An 18,696-nucleotide genomic window follows, 5' to 3' on the forward strand; every position below is an offset into this window, starting at 1 on the left:
GGGTCAGGAAAAGAAAGCAATGGAAAGCTCAAATAAATTACATTTCTTAGGGAATTGTAAGAAATATGGGGCTTATTCCTCTCAGCAAATACTGACATTTAGAAATGCATGGTGCAGGACGGGAGCACAGAGGCCCCCAGGGCCACGTTACCACTGCTCTTGTATGGCCATCCTGGAGGACTCTCATCAGAACTTCACACTGTTCTCCCCTCTGCTTAGAGGATATTTCGACTGCTGTCAGGAAGACGAGAGCAGCTGGGCCGTTAAAGTCAACAGGCTCCCACTTCTACACGGGCCAGATTGTGTCATAATTGGAAATGTGAAATATGCCTTCCTCTGTTTAGACTTCCCAGGCGTGGCACGGCTTGTTTGTGTTTCCTCCAAACCCCAGAAAAGGCCAGTCCCAGGCCTGAGTAAATGCTCCAGGCTTGTTGGTGAGGAGAAGGGGCCACGGCCCCTGCCAGCTCCAGGTGAAATGTATGGGCCCAGTTGGAGGGAGGAGACCGGAGGATGCAAAAGAGGCTAGGACTGAAAACATGCCATCTTCACCATATTAGTCTCGCACGTGAAATGGCCTCACCGATCCCCTCCGCCTGTCTGCAGAATCTTCTGGTCCTTTAGGGTCAGTTCAAATCCTGCCTGCTCCTTGAGGCATCCCTGGTGCCTCAAGAAACCCTCCCTTCTCTGAGGTTGAACCCCCATAATGCCTGTAATTGGCACATGGACACTCGCTGGATCCCAAGCCCTCTTTCCTAAGCTGCTTTTTCGTCCTTTTCCTTCAGTCCCCATATTAACTTTAGTTATTTATTTTGAGAGAAAGAGTGCATGGGAGGGGTAGAGAGAAAGAGAGTGAGAGAGAGAATCCCAAGCAGCCAGTCCCCAATCCACAGTGCAGAGCCCAACACGAGGGCCGAATCCATGAACTGTGAGATCATGACCTGAGCTGAAGTCAAGAGTCAGCTGCTTAACTGACAGCCACCCAGGCACCCCTCCTTCAGTCCCCATCTTATTTAACCCTTTGCTGATGTTCTCCCTTCTTTACCCTCCCCACACACACCCAGAACCCACTCCCTCCCTGCACGTATTATGTAGCATCAAGACGTCCATTGTTCAGGCTCTGCTGTCTGTGGTAAGTCAACGATAGGTCTACTCTGCCCCCAGTTTCTGCTGTTGGACATGTGTTTGGGGGCTCTGGGTCCATGGGGGGGAGGAAGGACTTTAGGGTTTATCATCCAAGTTTGTAGTTTGCTCTTTCCCCAAATATCTAAATATACCAGACACATCTCAAACTGCAAGGATTCACATCCTGCCAAAACTCATCACCAGGGCTGCTAGAAAGACACACATTTATCCCATTATTGCAATTTTCCCATTAATGCAATTTTGAGCTGATTATTCTACCTTTGTCCCCTCCCAGCCTTCCTGCATGGTGAAAGATACTGTGCCCAGGTCCGCCTCCTCCATTTCTGGGTTTCTCTCTGGCTTGTTCAGGGGCTAAAGATGAAGAGAGAGAACTGTCTTGCTACCCAGAAAGTTAAGATTTTTTCTCCCCAATTAGAATGCAAATTCCTTTTTATTGCCTGCAGGAGGTAACATAGCACCAGGCCCATTTAGTTGCTTGAGAGCTAGCTAAATGACAAAGCAGGGACTCAAACTCAAACATTTCTGCTCTACATCACATGCTTTCCTCTGTTCCATGGTTTCCATGGCTGGGCTGACCAGAAGGTCCTCTGGGGAAAAGTTATTTTATTATTGTTGTTGTTATTATTATTATTATTATTATTATTGGATCTGGGGATAAGAGGACAGGGGTGTTCAGAACTAACAGATCTCCCCTGCCCCCTGGCCCACACTGCATGGCCTCCTAGCAAGTACACAAACCCTTCAGTCAAGAAGTGGAGTCTAAGGCCATTTGATGTCTGTGGCAATGTTACCAATAGCTCTGTCCTAGCTTTTGGCAAGGAATCTGATCCTGAGCCCAAACTCAGCCCACGGCCAGGGAAACATGGGACCCAGGACCCCGACTCCTCCACAGTAATTCGGCTGAGAGTAAGGACAGAAAGCCTAAGTAATTTGGATTCTTTTTTATTGACAAGAGTCATGCCACTGAGTCAGTACAACTTGCCAAGGCCCCACACTCAAACTGAGATCTGATCCTGGGTCAGTAGACAGAGGCTTTCATGCATTTTCTAGCATTACAACCCCTTTTTTCCAGTGACCTCTTACACAGAAACCCATTAGGGGAAAGCAGTGGAGGTGGTGGAGACAGGGGCGGGGGTCCCAGAGCCCATCTACGAGGTCTTCCTCCTTGGTCCTCCTCCCATGCCATCACCCTCATCCAGACACTGGACACCCTGGGTGAGGAACAGTCCAAGAGCAGTAGGGCAGCTGGGGGAGGGAGCGGACCGGCAGGAAGGCGGAACAGCAAATTTGTTCTGCACAGGGCCCCTGCGAGTGGAGCTACTTTTGTTGTTTAGAGACTAAATAATGGGCCGAGGGATCAGAATGAAGCCTGACACAAGACCTGTCAATGTTTCTAGCATTCATTGCCTTTAAATATTCAAACACCAAGATTCTGAAGGATCTTTGACTTTTCTCTTCATTTTTTTTTCCAAATGTCAACAAACACTGCTTCTGCTGAGTGAAGAGTCTGGCCTTGCCTTTCCTGATGAGAAACAAAAGAAGGGGAGTGAGAGAGAAGGTGAGGAGAAATGAGGACAAAGGGTGAGGACGCTCAAGTTTCCTGAGAGACCCAGTTTTAGGGAAGGGGGTGGAGGTGGAGAAGCCAGCCCGCTGAAGCCCAGCAGCCCCTCATGTGTTGGGCTGTTCCATCGTACCCTTCATTTTACAGATAAGGAAACTGGGGCTCCAAGAAGTAAATGGAGTTATGTTACATCATAAAGCCAAGTTCAAAAAAAAAAAAAAAGTAAATTGAAACTGGAGCTCACAGTTTCTGGTGCCTACTTTTCACATGGCAAATGTTTTCAAAAGGGAAAGGCTGTTCTCACAGACTCAGGGAAAAAAGGACCTACAGACATGAATTAATTCTGTCAGCAAGCATTTATTGAGCCCCTACTGTTTGTCATCCATTGTCCTGTGGGCTGGGGAATAGAGATGAACAAGACACAGTCCCTGCCCCCAGGGAGTCCACAGGCCAGTGGGTGAAGCAGACAGATAATAACCACCACAATACAACCTAATAAGTGTCATGGCTGTGCTGTGTATATGTTGCTGTGGGGGTGTCAGCAGGACCAGATACATAATTTATGGGCTTCGGTGCCAAATAAAAATGCAGGGCCTCTGTCAAAAAAAAATTCTCAGAATTTTAAGATGGTGACAGAAGAGCATTAAACCAAATATGAGGATCTTCTGAGCGTAGGGTCCTGTGTGACTGCTATGTCCATGTCTGTCACATTCCAGTTCACACAGGAGGTGCTTCTACAGCCTAGTCTGAATGACAAAGAAGTCACCAGCACACGGGAGAGGAAGAACATTCTGGAAAAAGATAACAGCATGTCTAAAGGCAGGAGGAGGTGGAAACACAGCATATTTGAGAAATGGAACAAGTTCAGTTAGGCGAGAGTAGGAGATAGGGGTGGGAGAGTAACAAGAAATGAAGCTGGCAAGGAAGTAGACCCCAAGGAGCAAGATGCTTTTAAACCATACGAGGCAGTTTTCCTATCCGTATTGGTGAGCCATTGAAGCTGCTTGGGGATAGGATCTAATGGGTACTTTGGGGAAAAGCAAAACAAACCACTTGGGCAGCAGGAAGCATGTGGGTTAGAAGACAGTGGGCCTGGAGTGAGAACCCAAGTTAGGAGGTTGGTGCAATGGCCCTGGCAGGAACCGAAGAAGAATATGCAGATGGCATCCAGATATTGAGGAAAGAGTGTCTGGCTGGAGATGGCGATGGAGATTTAGGGGCCCATCCATGAGGTGGCAGTTGAACTCTTGAGTCCAGAGTTTCCCAGAGTGAGAATGAGAATGGGTACCAGAGGTAAAGATGTAGGTGGAGGAAGGAGACTTCCAAGGAGGGGGGTTGGAGGTGAGAGGATGATCAAAGGAGCAAATCACATGACTCCAGAGACAAAAGAGTTTCAGGGGGCGGATAGAGCAGCCAAACTTGTAAATTAATCCAGGGGTAGGGTAAAGACTACAGCATCTGAGATAGCTGGGGGAGTGACAGAGGGTGAAACGTCTGAGGATGCAGACGTAGTCCGTGGCTGTTTCCCAGGCAGTGGCGGCCCAGAAGAGCACAAGGACGTTAAAGGCTCTGGCTCTGCGTCTCCACCTGCCACGTGGCTGGACGCCTGCCTCCCCCAGGTTCTCAGGGGGGCCCCAGGGGCCTGAATCACTGATTGTCCCTAGAACTGGAGCAAAGTAGCCCCTCTTTACACCTGCTCCTTCGTGGACGCCATGTGCCCCCACAAGGGCCAGCAGAGGCCACATCTGAGGTTGGGGAAGACACTGAGGTGTGCAACTGCCCTACGGCCACCCTCCTTCATCTCCACAGACACTGACCCAGTCACTCACCCCATGGCCAGCCACGCCGTGGCCTCTGCAGCTGCCCAAGCTGTTTGTACAGAGGTGACAGACACTATTGCCATCAACCTTGATATTCTCTCATGAGGCCTCAAATAGGAAGACCTCCTCCATCTTGCTTGTTAGAACTCAATAGCACTTTTATTTGACTTACTCTCCCAGAATAGTAAATGGCTCATCTGTCTTAGAACTTAGTACAAGTTTCCCAGAAGGACCTGCTTAGGTATCAATGAGCAAGGTTCATACAGCGTCCCAGGTAAAACCCCCTCTTCTACTGGCCCTCAGGCAGTAAGACTAAGTCCCCTCCAAGTCTCAAAGAGCTCCTGCTGCATTAAGTACATGGCCTAGGAGATCGTGGTCCAACACAAAGTTTTCTTTTGTTAAGTTCCTACTGTGTGCCATTGTTTCACATTAATTATCTCATTTCCCTCTCAGTTCATGCCAATGAGGTAGGTACTAGCATTGTCCTATTTCCCAGAAGAGGTAAAGCAGAACAGCCAATGACTGTATGACAGTACAAAGAACGTTCCGGTCCTCTACTCTGGGGGAGGAGGCCTTTACACACTCTTTTGTACTTTTCAATATCTCAGGCAACAGCTTCTATAAATTCAATATATTCTATATGTTCAATAGCTTCTGGCCTTGCCTCTCTCCAAAGATAGCACTGTAAGATGGATTGACCAATGGGATCCTCTCTCATTCTTGGCTTCATATCCGCGGGCTACCAGATTGTGGAAAGGGAGTGGGACAGGCCAAACTGGCCATGTTCCAAGGCTTCCAAAAGAGGTATCCCTCCTGACCCTGAACAGAGAATATGTGTGGCCTCAGTCCCACGAAAGTTTCCTGCTGTTCTCTGAGAGCACACACGTGCATGCATGCACACACACACACACACACACACAAACACCAACCTCCTCCTTACTGAGTAAAAACCCATATCCCCTGCATAGAGATAAACCACAGATGGAACCCACATCGTATTTGAAAATGCAAGCCAGTCGTCCACACTGGCTCTGGCTTATTTACAGCTGGCATTGCTTCTGATTTGGCCTCCATCCATTCTGACAAGCTGATGCCCATGCCGTATCTGTTGGCTAAATATTTTTTATATCAGCCTTGATTCTGGAGACAATGAGGCCCCGACAAGTTAAGTAATATGCCTATAGACCCTCAACTGTCAAATGGCAGAGCCAGCATTCATAACCAGCCCTTATCTAACTGCACATCCCAGTGCTATTAGCCCCAACGTTCCATACATTAGGACACTCTCTGACCGGATGCCTATTGGGTTGCCATGTAGATGGACCCCTAGTGGTCCACCCAAACATGCTTGATGATAAAAATTCAAAGCAGACCCTGTTTGGAACCTTGGCTATGCAGATTAAAAAATAATAACTCTAAGGAAAGGCAAATGGTGAATCCCATTTCTACAAATCTTATAAATTTCAGAGAAGCCATCTAGGGAGAATGAGCCAGGGTTTTTTTCCCCTCTGAACTGGATCACTAGTTCCTGGGAAATGCCCATAAATCAACATGCTTTCAGTTTCCAGGACTTTACTTATGTTACTGTATGCCTTTAAAGTCCTCAGCTTGTTAGCAGGTGACCCTCATGAGTTGAGGGCAGTGCACCAGCCTAAACACAACCCAGATGCGAGACACTACATTGAAACACATGCAAATAACCATCCTTCTGCTCTCCTGTGAAATAATGTTCAGGAAGCACTAAGCAAGCCACAGGTGTTAAGGCAACATTGCCCCACCAGCACCATGGGCTGGAGAGGCTAGGAACAACAGGTGCCTTGCTTCCCACACTTCCCCAAACCATAAAGACAGTGGTTCTCAAAGTGTGGCCTGTGCCAGTGGCAGCAGGATCACCAGGAAACTTGTAAGAAATGTAAATGCTGTCCCCCCTCCCATAACTGCCGAATACGTGTTTTAACGGGCCCGCCCACTGATTCTGATGTGCACTAAAATTTAAGAGCCACTGCACTAGAGGTCTCAAAGACTCAAGATTGTGAGAGTCTGTCCCTTTTTGCCTAAGAGAACTTAGGAATCACCCGCCGTTAAGGAGAAACATTTCTTTAAAAAAAAAAAAAGTGACTTAGCAAAAGGATGAATTTCAGAGTTCAGAGTATGAACCTGGAATTATATCACAGCTCAGCCACTTACTAGCCATTTGGCCTTGAGGACATCACTTAATGTTTCTCAGAATTAATTTCATCAGCTATAAAATGAAAATCATAAACCTAGCACAGTGCCTGGCATACAGAAGGTGCTAAATAAAAAATAACTGTAACAAATGATGCTTCACCTCATTCAGCAACTGAGCACAATAGCCAGCTGCTATCAAGTACCTCTGTCCCCAGTAGGTAGACTACAGGGAACATCCATGCAAAGAGAGGGATAACTCCCTGGGGAGGGGCAGGGCAGACTCCTCCACCCCGACCTGGAGACCCAGGTCGGGGAGTTTCCAAGTTCAATGAGCTCTGTTTGTGTTCAGCGAGAATAACAGGATCACAACGATCTCATCAGCACAGTTGGAGAGCAACAAATATGAAGCCCAGATCCAGATCTTCAGGCACAGAATGTCACCAAGGAAAAGCTGCCTCGCTCCCTCATGACAACATTCCCCCAAGAAACCATTGCTTGGAGAAACTTCAAGTTCTGTGCTGAAGTGCAGTGCAAAGCTAAACAAGACTCTGAAATGCAAATGTCTTGTCAGCACAGAGCAGAGCAAGTTTTTATAAGGTAGATAAACCTAAGGAGCCCCAGCTCCCATCTTCCCTGGAGAGAAGGGATAGAGGACAGGACAGGAGGCAAAGAATCAGGGGCAGAGTGAACACCTGACACAGCATCAGAAGGTAGGAGATGAGTGAATATTATTTATAGTAGAGCTTCTAACTACTCAGTGATGTGTATAATTCACTCATTAAAATGCAGATTTGTATTTAGCAAATCTGGGATGGTGCCTGAGACTCTGCATTTCTACAAGAGGAGAAAATTGGGCTAGATAACAAGAATTTTTTAAATACTTTCATATATATATACATGTATATATATATATATATATATATATATACACACACACACATATATATATATATAAAGCTGGGTTTTTTAAACACTTATTCATAGCGGGGTGCAGAGAGAGAGGGAGACAGAATCTGAAGCAGGTTCCAGTCTCTGAGCTGTCAGCACAGAGCCCAATGCAGGGCTTGAACCCATGAACCATGAGGTCATGACCTGAGCCAAAGTCAGATGCTTAACCAACTGAGCCACCCAGGTGCCCCTAAAGTACTTCCTAATTTCAGTTCTTTTTTAAACATTCATTTGTGGGGCGCCTGGGTGGCTCAGTCGGTTAAGCGTCCGACTTCGGCTCAGGTCATGATCTCACGGTCCGTGGGTTCAAGCCCCGTGTTGGGCTCTGTGCTGACAGCTCAGAGCCTGGAGCCTGTTTCAGATTCTGTGTCTCCCTCTTTCTCTGACCCTGGCCTGTTCATGCTCTCTCTCTGTCTCAAAAATAAATAAATGTTAAAAAAAAATTTTTTTAAGTAATAAACATTCCTTTGTTTATTTATTTTGAGAGTGGGGAGGGGCAGAGAAAGAGAGAATCCCAAGCAGGTTCCATGCTCAGCACAGAGCCTGATGCAGGGCTCGATCCCAGGACCACAAGATCATGACCTGAGATGAAATCAGGAGTCAGATGGTTAACCGAGTGAGCCACCCAAGCATCCCAAGAAGATTATTTTTGATGGGCTGGAGAAAGAGGAAAATTTATCAATGCTGGAAACTTAATAAATTTTGTCTCCTTGCATAGGAACATGTCCTAGCACTATGCTTCATACAATGTATTGCTTAATAAAACGAAGGATAAATTATAAAATAGTTTGTAGGAAAAACACTTGTAAATTAAATGTTACCATCATAATCATCACCATGTTACCCTGGGCTCTCCCTGGCATGTTGTATTTAAGAGTGCCAATCAGTCCTCATCTATTCAACATTCTAAGGCTCTCAGGACCTCAAAATGAGCCCTAATTTCAGCCCAGAATATACCCTGAGCCCACACTATTGTTTATTCCATACATATTTGTGCCTAAAGCTAAGCAGAATAATTTTTGGCAATGTTATTCTACATATTTTTCATTTCTGGTGATTTGGTGGCTTGTGTTGCCCAGCAGCCCTCCATCCTCATAGACTGAGTTACCCATGACGTGGGGTGGGATGGAGTAGAAGAGAGAACAAGGAATTAAATTTTCCAAGAAGAAGACTTTGACGTTCAAGTTCAATTTTTTAAGTTCACAGAGAAGACAATAATCTTGAGAGACCTGGTTTTCCAGTGAGAGAACTTGGCACTTGAGAAGATGAAAGTGTCTTTCTGAATTCTGTAGAGTAGGCAGGATGGAGACATGAGGTGGGAGCAGTTTACCTCCACTGGAGGGGGAGAAGCTCAACGAAAATCATGGAGTAGAATTTCGTGGCATGAGTGTCCTGATTGGACTCAGCCTATCCCTTCTGGGGCACCTCTCCAGGTGGTTGCTTACAGAATTCCAAGTGGAAAGAAAGGCCCCCTGTCATGAGTTCATAGGGCATTGGTCAGGGTCACTTGTTCTGAACCAGAAGGACAGGCCACACATTACATGGGCTGCAGATATGGAGGCCACCAATGCAGTGAGAATAGAGGGTAGTGCTCCCAAACCTGGTAGGACCAACTGCTCCACCTCAGAGGCCAGCCAGGACCAGAAGCCCGAACACAAACCAGACAGGAACCGTCCTCCCCCTCGCTGACATGATTCCATAACTCCTTCCTGCAGGGAGTGCCACCCCAGGTAGGAGAAGAGAGAACACTTGATGAGGGATAAGGATGCCGATAGAAAGTTTGAATTTAAAATAAGTGAGTTTGGGCGTGCCTGAGTGGCTAGGTCAGGTTAAGGTCCAACTCTTGATCTCCACTCAGGTCATGATCTTGCAGTTCATGGGTTTGAGCCCTGCGTCAGGCTCTGCACTGGCAGTGCAGAGCCTCCTTAGGGTTCTTTTTCTCTCCCTCCCTCTCTGCCCTTCCTTCACTCTCACTCTCTCAAAATAAATAAATAAATAAACTTTTTAAAAAGTAAAATAAATAAGTTCGTTTTTACTGTCTGGGTAGTGAAAAAAGACTACAAATCGAGACAGAATTTGACTAAGCTACCTTTAATTGTCAGGAATAAGTATTTTCACTATAGCAAAAAAAATGATGCCTAGTGACAGTTTTAAGAAAATAACAGTACAGTTAGCACATCTGAGTTGTGGCTAAGTTTCAGACCCACTACATGTCTTGGTTTTGGGCAACAGTAAGAGCAAAACAGATCAAATCTGTACTCCCCTATGCAGTCTACGGTTCAGTGGGAAGGCAGTGGTTAAACAGGCAATCCAACAGATAAAATACAAGACAACTGTTGTGCTCAGTGCTATGAAGGGAAAGTACAAGGAGGAAAGGAAGACCGCTGTCCCAAATCCTCCTGCCTGCCCATCTTGATGCCAGAAATTCAGCATCTAGACATTAATTCTATTGGTTCACCATCACTTTCTCCAAAGACTTGTGGAAGGAGTTGCTCGTGAACTTGCTAACCTTTGCATTTTGAGAGTTTAATAATTGTCATTCTGTTCAAAAGATCAAAAAGAGGAAGGCTCCAAAAGTCTAGTAGGGGACGTAGGGAGGAGCAAGCAGTGGGGACCCCGTAGTAGCTGGAAGCAGGAAGTGGGCAGCATATGGGGAGGAGCACGTAGGAGGATCACTCACCGGGGAAACTGCGGAGGAACCCAGGGGGTTTGCCGGGATGGGGATGAAGGGAGGAATAGGGGGAATAGTGGGGGGGGGGGGGAGGCAGGGGGTCACAGGCAGGAGCACATAGGAATGGAGGGAAGAATGGGGGGGTGGAGGCAGGGGGCACAGGCAGGAGTGCATAGGGACGGAGGTTTTCACGACAAACTTGCTTGGCAGTCTTGCCCAGGGTTGCTCCGCCCTGTACAAAAGCATTTGGAGCTTAGCAGAAGTTTAACATGATCCTGTGAGTATGGTCTGATGCCTGCACTAGGGCAGTATAGAGATCACCTGGATGTCAGGTTAGCTGGGACACCTGGAAAGAAGTTTAGTCTCTTTTCTAGACTCAAGGGACCTCAGCTTTCATCTTAGGGCCCAGTGGGAAGCAGGGTCCTTCTTCCAATGACGACAGGAGACCCGGTTAGCCAGAAATCCCTCTCACTTCCAGGAAGGAGTATGGCATTGTGGTTAAATCCACTGCTCTGATGTCCAGCAAAATTCAGACTCAGCCACTTACCAAATGAGGGACTACGGGTGAGCTATTTGACCTCTCTGCACCATCACTTTCTCGTCTGTGAAATGGAAACAACAAACGTAGTTATCTCCTCATAAGATCAAACGAGACACCTTATGCAGCATGCTTTTTACAGTTACCTGCTACTCACTGGAGTTCAGAGAGAGGCAATGGTGAAGCTGGTCGCGGCCATCCGGACAGGTGTTCGCCAGCATCAGCATCACCTGGATGCTTGTTACACCTGGGCTCCACCCCAGACCTATGGAACCAGAATCTCCAGGAATCTGTATCTTAACAAACTTTCCAGGTGACTTTTATGAACCTGGGTTTGAGAAGCCTGACTCCATGATCACAGATAGGCCTGAAGTCATCCATAGTGTGTGAGTAAAGCACTGGGGGAGGGGCATGGGTGTTGAATTCTTGCTGGCAGAGTATCTTATGCAAGTCTTTTCTTCTCCAGAGGCAGTGATAAGATTGATGAGAGCACCCCATCATGTGCCGGAAAGGGCTTTGCAACACATCAAACAACGTGAGCATGGAAGAGATTGTGATTCTTATCGCCACATTTGTAATAGGGTTTTTTAAAGGGAAAACAGCCAAGTCCTTGGCTTTCCTTCCCCTGCTCTTGGCAAAACCTCCTACTGCTCTAGGAGGATTGCAAGAACATTGACCCAGAATTCCCTGCATGTTTCCTGGGAAAAGCAAGCTAACTCTGACAGCTAAAACTGCTACACGGTGTATCATAAGATCCCTGCTGCTCAGACCCGACAGCTATTCCCTCCGGTTTCTGGCCTGCACAGCTGGCCCACAACGGTGGGGCTTTCTGTGCCTTGGGAGCTTTCTGCTGATGGAGGATAGCTTCCAGGTAGCCCCAGGATTTGAATCAAGACCAGTAAGTGGGTAAAAGCTACAAAGAGTCGGGTTTCATGCCCAAGTAAGGAAGAACTTTGCAGGGATCAGAGCTGCCCCAAAGTGGCCTAAGCTTCCCTAGTAGGTGGCAAGTGAGATCCCTGACCAAAGAGATGGTCACTCACAGGCCAATGACCCTTTGGCGGGGCTATTTTATCCTTTTTCTTCTTACCGAGGTCTAGGAGCAGTGTGCTCTGCCTGATACCTGAGAAGCCTTCTTCAAAACATCCCTAAATCCCTTCTTTCATTCAGCTGGTATTTGCTCATCACCTACCACAAGTCAGGCGCTGGCCTACACACTCAGGATGAAGGGCCTTGCTCTCGGTTTAGACTAGGTGAACAAGGCAGGCCTCTCTGCACAAGTGATGTTGTAGGCTGAGATCTAGATCACAAGCAAGAGCCAGAAGTGGGAAAATTATGTGGATGAGCACATCAGGCCAAGGGAACAACTGGTGTAAAGCAGGTCCTGATGCAGGAGTCCTGGAGCACAGTCAGTGGGGGCAAACCCCAAGAGAAGGCAGGGAGAGACCAGATCCTGTATGGAAGGCCTTATTAGCCAGCGTATGGGGTTTGGAGGGGTTTTTCTTCTGTTTTTTCTCTCTCTACTGCAGCACTTAAACAGGCCTGCTGACTGCCAGCATCATTGAAATTTCTTCGTTGAGCACCTACTTCCTGCTACAGACCTCAGGAAACCAAGGTCCTGTCCTCCCCCAACCAGCTGCTACTTCCTCTAAACACCGAGGAGCCTGGCCTTTGCTTTCAGCATCTTTCTTCACTAAGTATCATTGAAAAACTTGGATCTGACAGCCAACTGCTTACTTTCTGATCCACCAGCTGGTTACAGAACCAACATCCTTTTTCTTCTTTTATCTGTCTTTTCCCTGTGATGAAACACAGGTGCAGAGTGGATACAGGTCCAAATACAACCAGGAAAGAACAAACTCAATCACTCCAGGGGAGGGGGGTGGGTCAGGGGGGCGCCAATGTAGCACAGTGGTTAAGGCACAGGGTCTGAGCCCAAATACAGGTTCCTTCTCACTTGCCAGCTATGTGACCTTAGGCAGGCCCTCTCTCAGAGCCTCAGTTTTGCCATATGTAAAATAAAGATAATGATAGTCCCTACTTCACTAGCGGGTGAGTACGGACTGATATTTTACAAGTAAAGAATTTAGAGCAGAGGCTGATTCTTAGTGAGTGCTTAAGAAGCATAAGGCCTTATTTGGCCCAGTCATTGGCTTTTTGTGAATGTTAGCAATTGTTCCACACCAAACACATATTCGTTGAATATCTACTATGGGCCAGGCATTGTGCTAGGCGTGGTTTCACAGAAACAGCTTTGGTCTAGAAGTCATACAAACTGACTCTTTTGCAAGGAGTCAGGTGACCAAGGATCAGCCTCGTCATCTCTGAAGTCCTCAGCTCTCTTGCCCCGAAAGGAGTGCACTGGGATCACATGACTTCTGAGGCCCTTCTGGTCCTGGCTTGACAGAGTGACTGTCCTCAGGAGGATGCAGCCTTCAATCCTGCCCAGATGGGGCTGACCCCCCAGTCACTCACATCCACTGGTCCCAGTATGTGAGCACATGCCCTGGAGAGAAGCAGGCCTGATCACTGTCTTGTGTTCGCCATAAAATATTGATTAGGGAATTTAAAATTTCGAAATGATTTAGGAGCTCCGAGACGGGGACGTAATGTGCTGTGCCCAGCTGCGTTATGAGCCATCTATCTCCTGTCAGCAAGCAGCACGATACTGACAGAATCAATACAAACGTGTCTGAAGAAAAGCTTAACTCATTTCCTTTCTCCAGGGGCAGTGGTTGGAATGGGTCAGCCTTGGGAGATCAGCACTGAAGCTGGAGCCTAGACACCCATCTGCCAGGTGCAGGGAAGGCAAGACTGTGGGGGTACTGGCTATTTTCACTTTCTCCATTGGCTGCTACATGTGTCTCTGCTAATACATCAGGAAAATTAATAAATCTAGAACTTACATTCTCTCCTTTCCTTTTCTAAGGTTTTAAATAGGATCTCTGGGCTGTGTCCTGAAGGGAAAATAATAATAATAGCTACCAAGAATCTTTATTTAGCATCAAGAATCTTCTAAGAATCATCTTACTTCTCAGAGCCTCAGTTTCCTTATTTGTGAAAGGAAGAGAATGATCACACGGTCTCACGGGGTTGATGCCAGATTAAAGCAGAGGCGCTGTGATTGTACTTAATGCCTCTGACTTCTATATTCTAAAGTGGTTAGGGCACCTGGGTGGCTCAGTCAGTGAGGCATCTGACTTGGTTTCTGCTCAGGTCATGATCTCATCATTCGTTAGATCAAGCCCCGCGTTGGGCTCTGCACTGGTAGTGTGGAGCCTGCTTGGGATTCTCTCTCTCTTTCTCTGCTCCTCCCTTTCTGTCTCTCAAAATAAATAAATAAACTTAAAAAAAATTTTTTTAATGGTTAGAATGACAAATTTCATGTTATGTATATTTTACCACTATAAAAAAAAAAATGAGAAGAACCTAACAAGGTTAAAGCAGAGAAACTATAGTGCATAGTACATAAAAGGTTCTCCCAAAATGGCGACTATTGACAAGACTGGGGGGCAAAGTGTAACAAGTGACGTGTCCAAGGTAACAAGTTTCAAAACCACAGAGCTGGCATCGGAACCCAGGTCTCCTGATACTATAACAGAAGCACTGTCCTTCCAGCTACACTGTGCTACAGGAGACAGAGCAAGTGTGTTACAGGAATCCTCTGCATCCTTCTTTGCCAGGTTCTCCTACTTCCTGACCAGCATCCCAGATGCAGGTCCTACATTCCTCAGCAAGGTTAATAAATATGTCACTCCCAGCAAATGGCTTTGCTCCTTCCTGCCTCAAACGTGGTTCTATGCACCTGAAACATTTATTAAACCCACTGAGAAACTTGAATACGAATTTAATTTTTCTAGCTAAACAATGGTATGTGCAGCAGGCCAAGAGAATTACTTGTTTAATCTTACCTTTGCATGCCTACTCAGTTTCAGGGGGTTGTCTTACCCCAGGAACAGCGTGACATCTCAGAATCTAGGAGACTAATTAGCACATCCGTAAAGGACCTATTTACTACATAAAGGAAAAACCAATCTGTAGGTCTTTGTAACTCAGGATTTTGTGTGTGTGTGTGTGTGTGTGATAAATTTATCTTCCTAAGGACATATATACACTAAAGCCACTTTTCCCCAAGGCAGTGTTGACCCCCTCACGGTGCAGAGTACAGACCTACTCTCTGTTTTCTCATCCTAAGGCTTAAATTCTAGAATCTTTGTGTGGCTTTTGTTTATCCTATCTTACCTTTTATTCAACCCCTTCCTGTAGTCTATCATTTATCACGATTATTGATTGAAAAGGCACTTTTTGGGCCCCTACTACAGGCCAGGCAATATGTACCATATGGAGAGATAATTAAGACAGAGTTCTTGCCCATAGAAAACTAACGGTCTAGCAGAAAAGACAAACATGAAAAGAAAAGAGCATAACTTAGTATTTGAAGTGTGACTCAGGGGTGCCCGTAGAGGGGACAGTTTATTCTCCTGGAGGGCCAGGAACAACGTCAAGACTGAGTAACTTGAAATGCATATTCATGCTAAGCATGAAGGACCCAAGTAGACTGAGTGAGGAAAAGCATTCTAGAAGGCACATGGCCAGTGGCATGGAGCTGAAGAACAGGATGGCTGATTAGAGAACTGTTTGTCAAAGCTGGAGCATAGAGTGTGGGTACGGATGATGGGGGTGTAGATGGGGGGCCCAAAACTGTTGCTTTGGTTGTGAGCAGCCAGAAGATCTGAGCAGACATTTTTCCAAAGAAGACATACGTATTGGCCAATGGGTACGTGAAAAAGTGCTCAACATCACCAATCATCAGGGAAATGCAAATCTAAACCACAATGAGGTATCGCTTCTCACCTGTTAGAATGGTTATTACTAAAAAGATAAGAAATAACAATTATTGGTGATGATGTGGAGAAAAGGAAACCCTTGTTGGTGGTGCAAATGTAAATTGGTGCAGCCGCCATAGAAAACAGTACGAAGCTTCCTCAAAAAATGAAAAACAGAAGTACCCTACGATCCAGTAATTCTACTTCTGGGCATATATCTGAAGAAAACAAAGACAGTAATTTGAAAAGATATGTGCACCCTATGTTCACTGCAGCATTATTTGCAATAGCCAAGATATGGAGATTACCTAAGTATCCATCAGTGAATGAACAGGTAAAGAAGACAGAATATTACATGTCCATTAAAAAATAATGAGAGCCTGCCATTTGTAATAGCATAATGAAACTCAAGGGCATCATGCTAAGTGAAATAAGTCATCCAGAGAAAGATAAGTCATACAGAGAAAGACAAATACTATATGATCTCACTTAAATGTGGAATTTAAAAAGAAGAGAAAAAACCCACAAATAAAAAACCCAAGCTTGTAGATATAGAGAACATATTGGTGGTTGCTAGAGGTGTGGGCAGATGGGAGAAAAAGGTGAAGGAAGTGAAAGATACAAACTCCCAGTTAGAATATAAGTAAGTCTTAGGATATAATGTACAGTATGGTTAATAGTACTGTATTGCATTTTTGAAAGTTGCTAAGAGAGTAGATCTGAAAAGTTCTCATCACAAGAAAAATAATTGTAATTATGTAAGGTTACAAATGTTAACTAGACTTATTATAGTGATCATTTCACAGTGTGTACAAATATGGCATAATTATGTTGTACACCTAAAACTAACATAATGTTACACATCAGTTTTACCTCAATTTTAAAAAATGATCTGCTAGATTCTATTATTGTTCTCAATTGTCCCCTCTCCCTTTCTATAAGAAACATGCATCCCTTTCTACCACCAAACAACATCAATTTACAAAGACTCCTTGCGAAAGAAATATATTCCTTGCCCCCACTGACCACAGGCCACATGAGACTTGCTTTAGCCAACTCAGTGTGAACCAAAGTGACACATGCCACATTCTATAGAAGAACCACCGTGTGATTCAGCCATGTCTCTTTTTCATTTTCCATAAGAACCGTTATCCCAGATGGTGGCTGTTTCTTCAACCTAGTTAAAGGAAGAATATATTTGTTGTAGGAACAGTGCCCTTCCAACCCACAGACGATCTGAAATGTGATCAAGAAATAAACTTTTGTTGTAAGCCACTGACATGTGGGGGTTGCTTGTTACTGCAGCCTAATCTAATGGAAACTGCCTAACACAAGGCTCCAAGAAACAGGCAAATGGAGCTTTAATGTTTAAAACTCTGCCAACCAGAATGGAAGTTGTGGACAAATGACTAAAGGAAAAGGGGCATTCATTCTCCCAAAGTCACAGTCCATTTCAAACATGACACCATTTCCTCTCTTGCATTCACTGCACAAAATCTCAGAGTTCTCACAAAAGACCTTTGATCATCATCTTTCTACTAGGGGAGAGACACTAGTAGGGTCTCCAAATTCTCTAAATTGAAATTATTCAATTAAAGTCTAATACCAAATAGATCTAGGAAATTAGATGGAGCTAGCTGATTTCGTGCTTCAAGTTTTTTTTTTTTTTCATTTCCAAACCTGATGGTTTCCATCTGTAAAACACCAAGGCAGTAGACCATCTGCCACTTAAGTTTCTGCAGTAGTACTTAAAGCAGACAATGCTTTTTGCCTGAGGAAAGTTATCTTCCTTCTTGTGTTAGCTTATCCAAGAGAGACAAAGATAGAGTTCTGGTGTTATTCAGAGGAAGACATTGCTACAAGGGTTTTCACAGATTATTCGAGCTTCCTTTTTAGAGATGAGAAAATTGAAGGCATAATGTGACTTATACATAGCATGTGGCACATAATAGGTACTCAATAAATAACTATTGAATAAATGGATGAATTACAAACTGAATGAATGAATGAATGAATGCTCACCCAGATAGCTGATGGCAGGACTGGTCCTAATTAGGCCTAGTACACCATGTCAAATGTACTTTTCCCTAGGATGAATTGTGTTTTCCCATTCATTCATCCATTCAGTCAATATCCAAATTGTATTTTGCTGCTCCTGTGTGCTAGATATAATGCTGTACATTGGGGAGGAGAAAGATGGGTTGGGCAGGTCACAGCCTCTGCCCTCCAAGAGCCCTGGTCTAATGTGAGCTCCTCACCAGCCTAACTTCCTCACCAATACCACCTTTGCATTCTATTTCTTTAATTCTTCAATCATCTTCCCCTTCACAAAGGAAATGTTTCTACGGGTTTGCTAGTAGTTATGAAGTGGCAATTGTCACACTTTGGGACCTCTGGATCTTTTTACATTCTTAAGCAATTATTGTAGACCCCAAAAGGCTTTTGTTTAATGTAGGGGTTTTTTTGTTCATCTTCCATAATAACTGTTAACGCTAACAATATTTACCATATTTAAAAGTAAAAGTAAGAAATTTTTGATATATGTATTGATTTATTCATTTAAATATGACTATAGTAAACCCACATGTTAACATATCATTTTTCTTTTTGAAATATTGTATTTTTCAAATAAAAATAATTTCAGTAAAAAGAGTGGCAATGTTTTACATTTTGTCAAATATCTTTAATGCCTAGCTTAAAGAAAAGAACTAGATTCTCATGTCTGGTTCTATCTTTCATCTCTTGTGACACCACATGTCTTGTAGCCTTTGGAAAATTCCATGGTACACTAAGAATATGGAAAGTAGAAACAATAAACAATGCCTTAATATTGTTTTGAACATAGTTTCAATCTCAGGGACTCGCTAAGTGGTCTTAAGGACATCCCCCAAATCCCTGGACCACACTTAGAGAACCATTGTCCCAAAGACAATTTAATCTTCCTTTCAATTGGGGATAAGGGGAGGAGGGAAATTGGAAAGTTAAAAGGGAAAGGAAAATGCTAAGGGACCTGGGTGTGTTAA

General features: G+C 44.9%; 1 long non-coding RNA gene across 1 annotated transcript; it reads left to right on the forward strand.

Annotated features, from left to right (window-relative positions):
- Positions 1 to 380: 380 nt before the first annotated feature.
- LOC122476050 lies at positions 381 to 14,035 on the forward strand. Its single transcript, XR_006295374.1, has 7 exons — positions 381 to 470; positions 1,062 to 1,129; positions 2,648 to 2,701; positions 10,791 to 11,236; positions 11,317 to 11,385; positions 13,574 to 13,669; positions 13,777 to 14,035. It is a non-coding gene; the product is annotated as an uncharacterized LOC122476050 (long non-coding RNA).
- The last annotated feature ends 4,661 nt before the right edge of the window (positions 14,036 to 18,696 follow it).

This window comes from Prionailurus bengalensis, chromosome E4, assembly GCF_016509475.1.
Source record: "Prionailurus bengalensis isolate Pbe53 chromosome E4, Fcat_Pben_1.1_paternal_pri, whole genome shotgun sequence".
NCBI classification, from domain to species: Eukaryota; Metazoa; Chordata; class Mammalia; order Carnivora; family Felidae; genus Prionailurus; species Prionailurus bengalensis.